We start from the raw sequence: 6,782 nt of genomic DNA, 5'->3' as shown, positions 1-6,782 counted from the left end.
ACCCTCTGTATATCTCCTCCATCTCCTCCCACACCTGATCCTGCCCCTTTCCCTCCTCCTTCTCTCTTCATCCCACGTCCCTCCCAGCCTCTACCTCCCATGATGATGTTGTTCCCCTTCTAAGAAGGACTGAAGCATCTACACTTTGGTCTTCCTTCTCCTTGAGTTTCATATGGTCTGTGAACATCATGGGTATTCTGAGCTATTTTCCTAATTTAAAAATATGAAATGCCTTATAAATTTGCATGTTATCCTTGCTCAGGGGCCATACTAAGTTTCTCTGTATTGTTCCAATTTTAGTATATGTGCTGCCGAAACGAATATGAGTTCCTCTTTTCTAACAGGTACCAGTTGCAAAGAGCTTCTTGTTTGGGGGCAAGATTTTGTGTCCTCTTCACTTTCTTGGTGCTAGGAATTTGTATGGTTTGAACCTGTGCAGGTCTTGTGTATGCTGTCATGGTTTCTATGAGTTCATATGTGCGTCAGTTTGTGTGGTTCTCTAAGTATAGTTGTTTTACTGTGAGTAAGCTCTGTTTAACTGACAGAAGTAGGAAATCCTGAGATGATACATCTAGAAGGACTGTGGGGTGTGTGGCTCTGAGAGGTCCTCAGGAGGTTTAGCTGAATTTATAGGATGGGCTGTGTTTATCTTTAAGTCTAAGGTAAGTTTTTTATAGACAAAAGATATGTGTGTTCTGTTTTCTTTTTGTTTTTTTCATTTAGCTTCTGTGTCTTTTGATTTGGAGAGTTTTGAGCATTAATATTGAATTATTATTTAATTAATTTTCTTTACTTTTCCTAGGTGATTTGCCTGTTTCTTTATTCCCTTTCTCCCAACTCTCTGCCACTCAAAACCCTGAAAAATCTATTTCCAGACCTGTTGCAGTGAACTAATAAGTGATTGTAGATTTTATTCATTTTTATGGTTATTTTTGCTGGTTTTTATTCTTAATTGAGGTTTAAACTAAATTATACATTAATTTGGTTTTTTTCCTGAGTTTCTTATTTATGCATATTCTTCTCTTCAGTTCACAACACTACTTCCAGTATTGTTTAATAATTTTGTTGTTGTTGTTTGATACAATTTTTAAAAAAGATTATTTGGATCATGGAAAAATCTTTCTTCCTCCTTCAACTACGATGGTTAGTTTTGTTGGGTATAGTAGTCTAGGTTGGTAGTTGTGGTCTTTGAGCACTTGGCATATATTGCTCCAGAATTTCTTGGTTTTTAGAGTTTCCATTGAGAAATCAAATGTTTTTCTTATTGGCTTTCCTTTATAGATGACTTATGATTTTCTCTTATAGACTTCCATATAATTTTTTTACTGTTTTGCCTATGATGTGCTGTGGTAATCTTTTCTTCCTTCCTTCTTATCTTTTCTTCTTCTTCTTCTTCTTCTTCTTCTTCTTCTTCTTCTTCTTCTTCTTCTTCTTTTTTGGTCTTGTTTAGTTGGATTAGTTAGATTCTTGTATCTATATGTGCATGCCTTTCCTTAGTCAGGGGAAGATTTTTTCTATAATTTTGCTAAAGATTTGATCTATGCCATTAACTTAAAATTATTCTCCCTCTTCTATGCCTATAATTTGAAGTTTTTGTCTTTGGTGATGTCCCACATTTTCTAAATGTACCTATTCTGCACATCAAATTTTGTTTTCATTTTCTTTGCTATTTTGCTTAAATTCTCAACTTTTGTCTTTGAGTCCTTATCTGTCTTCTTCTTGATCTCTTCTACTTGTTAGCTTTCTCCTGAGTTTTTCAATTCCATCTTCATTTTATCTTGTGTTCTCTTCAATGTTTGTACTCTTTATTGAATTCAGTAGATAGCATGGGCTGTGCCCATCTGTAAAGCTGAGGTGAGTTTCTTGTAGACAATAAACACACATGTTCTATATATATATATATATATATATATATATATATATATATATATATATATATATATATAGATAAAGAGAAGGAGGGAGTGAGGGAGGAAGGGGAAGAGAGAGAGAATGGTAAAAGGTGTGAATTGTAAAGGATAGCACTAGCTTGAATTGTTTTTATTTTTGATGTTATTGATTTTTTTGTTTTGATTTTTCAAGGTATGATTATTTATTTGTTACTCTTAAAGACTTGTTTTTGACTGGACTCAGAATTAGGAGTAGAAGTTCTCAGCGAGGACAGCCTGCATCTCTCGGCAATCTGTTCCTGGTGCTTTTCTTTGGCTTTCTTCAATTCTCCTGGCCTAAAGTTTAGTGCATTCTGTAGCCCCCTCATTTTTCTTAGTACGTTGTTTCTTCAGAGAAATACATCAGCATTTATGTTCCCGGACACGTGGAGTAACAAGACGCTGAATCTTGTGTGCTTTGGTCCTGGCTGCTTCTTTGTTTAAGGGCTTTCTGACGACATATTGCTGGACATCATCTTTGGAGAGATTAAAAAGCTTTCAGATCCTACTGGTTCTTTAAGGTCCCAACCAACGAGGTACAGATTTCCCAAGCTTAGAACACTCAAAGTGGCATTCATGAACAGATTTGCATTTCTCTGTCCATTTCTCCTTGCTCTATAACAAGAATGCCCCTTACTCAACAGCAGGTACACTCTGCCGTGGGTCAAAATGCCTCGCTTCACGGAAAAACCTTGTTTGTCAATCCTACAGACCATCTAACTCTTTCACTATTAACCAAGAGCATCCGCAGCTACTCCTATGGCTATGCGCTTCTCACAGAAAGTTTGAAGCCTGAATTTATCACCCACTTCAATGACTTTCTGACAGCCAGTGGCAGGGAAGGAGATATTCAGGTTCATCTGGACCTTGTTTTGATTTTTTTTTTTTTTTTTTTTTTTTTTTTTTTTTTTTTTTTTTTTTTTGAGATGGGTTTCTCTGTTTAGTACTGGAGGCTATCCACATGGAGATATCTGACCTGGCCTCGGGGAGGGTTCAAGCGAAGGGGAAAAGGCAAGAGCAGGGAGGAGAAATTGCCTCCTCCTCCGCCTCCACTGCTATCTGCTGCTATTGCTCTGAGATGGCCTGCTGATCCAGTCGGAGCTGGGCTGAGAGACGGCAGGGTGGCTAGCCAGCTAGCGGAGTGCAAAAGTTTCAGAGAACAGTTCTCTTCCCTGGCCCTGTTACAGCTCTTATAACAGCTCTCAGACGACGGTGCTAGGGGGTCTCAGGGCTTCTAGCCTTATCTGAACCTTACTAGGCTTCCTCTCACGGGCCACCACCCCGCATCCCTGTGTGGTTAAGGCAGACTTTACCTACAGGTTGGGTCCTGGAACCAAACAGTTCTTGGCAAGAGCTGAGGCAAAGTGGGGAGGAAAGGCAGGCTGTGTTCGATAGCAGAGAAAACAGGCGAGAGTGTCTGGACTATCATGTAGCCTCTTATGTTTCTATTCTGAGGGTATTCTGGAGCCTCTCATGTGACTACTGATTGCTTGGGTCATGTGACCCAAGCTTGAAGTTATTTTTGGACCTCAGCAAGGTCCGTTAAACAGGGCCTGGCAGGAGCAGACAAGTAAGTGTATAAAAGTCCAAAGTCGCTTTAATAGCCCTTTCTCTCCTACAAAGGTGAGACTGTACTGTCAAGATTGTAACATCAGTCAGTGCTCTCTGCCTGTTGAAATGGACCCTGGGGCTAAGAGAGAGGCAGCTTTCGGCAACCGTCCTGGCACGGGGCTTTTACAGACCCTTCGGCCAGCTCAGGAGCTTACACAATTCAAAAGCCTTCTGAAAACTATGCCCCAGAGTGAGTCCAAGAAAGTCTGTTGTGTCTGGCAATCAATGGGCTCTGGAAAGCTCTGTGCCTCAGGCTACCCATGCTCACATGGTGCTGGCGCTCTGTGTACCACCGCCTCTCTCCCTGGCACTTCAGTCCTGCTTGGCTCAGCAGTGGCAGAGGGAGGCAGAGGGCAGGAACTTTGCCCCACAGTGAGGGGAAGGCTGGCAGGTGTGGTTTGGGCTGCCTACCTGTCTGAGGCAGCAGCTGCTTTCTTGCCCAACATGAAGCACATGCACGCATGGGTGTCTCTCTGTGGTATGCGCTGGTAACAAGTCTGTCCGCCATCTTTTCCCCAGGAGACATACTCAGGCATGAGTAAGCTCATGAGATCAGCAATGCCAGGCTGTTGGAGAGTCCAGTGCTTTAAAAAAAAAAAAAAAAAAGAGTGAAATTTCTGGATCATGAAAGGTTTCCTTTTTCTCTGCAAAGACCCTAAAATCCTACTGCTTTATGTATGTACTCTTTCTTTTGTTTGGAACTGTGCAGGGATTAGAACCTAGGGACCTGTTGATTATAAGCAGGTGCTGCCCAGATAACTTTTAGTATATGAATGGAATGCTTCTGCTCTTTGCTGATCAGATACCACACAAGCCTGGTCTAACTGCTGGTGACTCAGAGACTGTCCTTATGACCCCAATAACTGTGCTGATACACACAGTGCACCCCGGGAGCTTTCCGAATGGATGACTTCATGGGTAGGAGGTCCAAGTGGCAGCTCCAGAAATACAAGTGAGTAAAGAGAATCCCAGATAACAGAAGTTTGTCTTTCCCATAACAATCCGTGTTAATTGTGAAAGGCTGGTGTGTACCAAAGAGAAGGAGAAAATTAAATTGCTGGTCTGAGGTGTCAGGTAGTGGCTGTGCTGTGAGCTGACACTTCCATGATGGTTGTCACTGGGAACAACTGTTAACAATGTCCTTTTGTTTCTACTTTCCGCTTCCCCTCTGGCCTTCAAGGTAATGGCTCCTATTTTGCAAGTCTGGCTTTTACTTCTAAAATTGTGCTGTTGGTTTCAAGAAGATTACTGTGAATTTGTAACATGTTTATGTTTTCATGGAATAAAAAGTATCCTCTGGGCGGGAGAAATGACTCAGCAGTTGAGAGCACTGCCTGCTTTTTCAGAGGTCCTTAGCTCAATCCCCAGCAACCACATGATGGCTCCCAACCATCATTAATGGGATCTGATGCCCTCTTCTGGCATGCAGGTGTATATGCGGACAGAGCATGCGTATGCATAAGTGTTGAGACCCCAGGGCAAAGGCTCAGATGCATTTTTAAAAAGCATCCTCAAGATTGTTTCCTACACTCTTCAGCTTGGGTCTCTGGGGAGGGGGTTTGGGAAGGGATGGTCAAACTCACCTTCCCTCAGGACCACATTTCAACAGTTGTCCCTTTGGGCTTGCCAACTATTTGAAAGCATTTCTCAGCATGATGGACTGGCAAACATTTTACACTGGCAGCTCTCCCTCTCCCTAATATCATCCCCCACACACCTCTGCTACCATGTCTGTGCTAATCCGTGTACTTTCCACACTTGAAACCACTTCTGAGTAGGTTTCCCATGCGTCTAGGATTTAAGCTTACCTGACTTCATAATGATCTGTTCCATCTCTGTAGAACGGTCATCACTGCAAAATGTTGGGATAGGTTGCCTGCCCACAGATGACGTTTCCTCATGCTGGAAGTGTGGTAGGCACTCCTGACTCAGACCAGAGCCCAGGTACACCGTCCTCCTTCAGGGGCCCCGAGGCAGAAACTGAAAGCCGCAGGAAAGAAAGGATTTTTGAAGACAAACATAATTTTCTTCCTTGATAGAACCATATATTAAAGAAGCCTATGGGGGTCGCAAATCAAGAAACCGGGGTGCCTGGTCTGCCACGTCCTCCTGGTTATGAGACCCAGGGTTTTGTTGCATTACTGTTGGTGGTGACATAGTTCCTCGAATACCAGGCACTGATGTGGATGGGTGGGGAGTGGAATCTGTTAGTGCTGATATTGCTGTGGGCACTAAGAAGTAAGCCCTGCACCGAGGGCTGGGCTCCGTCTGTGCACACCCGTGTCTGCAGGAACACACCTGCATACTCCCTGGCTCCACATCTCCCGTCTTTTCCAGAACTTTCATTTATAGGTCCATCATCAACGGGATAACTGGATTCTGCCCCCATCAAATTCCTATCTACCAAGAAGAGGGAGAGATGAAGGCTTTCCCGACAGTGTTCGAAAGTGTACTATTGGGTTTTGATTGATAGGCCCTGTTTAACACACGGGCCGTCTTGCTAACAGGAAGCACAAGGCCAGAGCAGAGCCACGGCCCGGCAGCTCGACACTCATCTCTGCACTGAAATGCTGTGTCTCTGGCTTTCCCCACCAGGGGCTGACCCTCTTCCTCCTGCAGAGAATCGCTTCCCGCTCCACCCAGGATAGCATCATAAAACCAACAAGTAGCCAGTTCCTGTGTACTTTTTATAGTCTACGTGTTTTTGTTGTCTTGTTGACTTTTAGGTGTTTTGCTTTCATGTCTCTGTTTGCATCACATTCACGTTCGTAGAGTCCAGAAGAAGGTATTAAATTCCCTGGAACTGGAGTTGTAGTGGCTGCATGTGGGTATTGGGAATAAACCAAAGTCCTCCCCAAGAGCCCTTCATAACCTCTGAGCGAGCTCTCCAGCCCCACCTCATATATTTTTGAGTTCAATTATCCTCACTTTAAAAGCCCCTTAAGTGTCTATCCTTGGGGTTGGGGAGAGTGCTGTAATTTCAGCATGCCACCCCACCCCCAAGTTTATGCCCTGGATGTGTGCCCCTCTATCGTCCATTGTTGCTTCTCCTTTCTTACCTGGGGCAACTTCGAGACGCTCCCAAGAGACCACATTTCCCATCAGCGCAGACCTTTCAGCTTCAGTCTCATCTCCAATGGTCCAGTCATCACACAGGGGGGTGCAGTGTTGGCTCCAGTGGGGGTGTGATGCTCCCTCTAGCTTGGTGGCCTCAGCCTTCTCCCTTCTCGAATAGACTCTCAT

At 43.6% G+C, this 6,782-nt stretch overlaps 1 pseudogene across 1 annotated transcript; it reads right to left on the bottom strand.

Annotated features, from left to right (window-relative positions):
* Nucleotides 1-2,092: 2,092 nt before the first annotated feature.
* On the bottom strand, nt 2,093-2,788 carry LOC308437128 (small ribosomal subunit protein eS6-like; annotated as a pseudogene). Its single transcript has one exon. The product of its transcript is annotated as a small ribosomal subunit protein eS6-like (transcript).
* Nucleotides 2,789-6,782: the final 3,994 nt, after the last annotated feature.

Source organism: Micromys minutus (assembly GCF_963924665.1).
Source record: "Micromys minutus genome assembly, chromosome: 25".
Taxonomy (NCBI): Eukaryota; Metazoa; Chordata; class Mammalia; order Rodentia; family Muridae; genus Micromys; species Micromys minutus.
Note: the sequence above shows the minus strand (reverse complement) of the source record. Positions and strands in the feature narration are given on the sequence as shown.